The following is a 1,049-nucleotide window of genomic DNA, read 5'->3' on the forward strand; positions in this document are numbered from 1 at the left end:
ATTATATTTTCAGATTTATTATCGGAATCTGTATTGCATCTATTTTTGGTCTTGCATGTTTATGCGCCATCATAAATGGCTGTTGCAAACGTAAGTTTCTTTCAAGCATACACAAGCTCAATCAAGTAAACGGTTCTAAAATAGACGTGATTAAATGTGAATAAATATGAATTCCATTTCAGTGACATTAACAGACTATGTTGCTAGTTTCATCTTTCAGCAGTTTTGAAATATAGCTTCTCCTATGAATGTATAAACGCTCATATTTTATTTGGGTGTTTCATATAATTAATCAGGATGAGAATAATGAAAATGAACAAGGTTTTTAATTAAAATCAAGTTTAAACAGAAATAACTAAAAATGTGCTAAAATATTTTATAATGACTAATAAATATTTATGTTTTCAATAGTAAAGATACTGATGGTTTCAATATAGTTTTTAATATGTATTTCAGATTTATGTAAGGAGGATGGCAGAGTTGGAACTCTTGGATCAAATCCAGTTGTTGGTCAACCCTAGTATGGTCAACCAACTTTTGGACAACAACCAGCATACAGTCATCCGATGTAGGAACATTGTCCAATTAGTGATTGATCCGACATACATACAACCTTTCAATATCACTTGTGTTACACCGCCTATTTCAGAAACTAGACATGTATTTGTGTTAACATATAGTTCATTTTGTTGATTAAATTTCTGGTTTTTCTGGGGTTTTTTCCATTTTAAACGGCCTTTAGAAATATTATGATGAAATAATTTCAATCAGCAGAGTTAATCAGACAGACTTTTTAAGAAACTTAAAAGTTGGAGTAATATTAAACTTTTTGAATGTTCTCCGCCATTGTAGCATTAAATAGTGCTGTTATAACAAAAAATACGGAAACCTAACTTCAAGTTTCTTTATATAAGTCATGAAAAATCTTACTGTGTAAAAACACACTGATTTCTAAAAATTAACATGCGTGTATTTTTAACACAAAAACTGTCCAGACAGAGTAAAGAAGAACAACTGAAATCGAGGTAAATATTATTCAAGGTCGACAC

The 1,049-nt window shown here is 30.1% G+C and overlaps 1 long non-coding RNA gene across 1 annotated transcript; it reads left to right on the forward strand.

Moving 5' to 3' along the window:
• Nucleotides 1-711, forward strand: LOC139518091 (uncharacterized). The gene is made up of 2 exons (XR_011663294.1): nt 1-90; nt 457-711. It is a non-coding gene; the product is annotated as an uncharacterized lncRNA (long non-coding RNA).
• The last annotated feature ends 338 nt before the right edge of the window (nt 712-1,049 follow it).

This window comes from Mytilus edulis, chromosome 3 (genome assembly GCF_963676685.1).
Source record: "Mytilus edulis chromosome 3, xbMytEdul2.2, whole genome shotgun sequence".
NCBI lineage: Eukaryota > Metazoa > Mollusca > Bivalvia > Mytilida > Mytilidae > Mytilus > Mytilus edulis.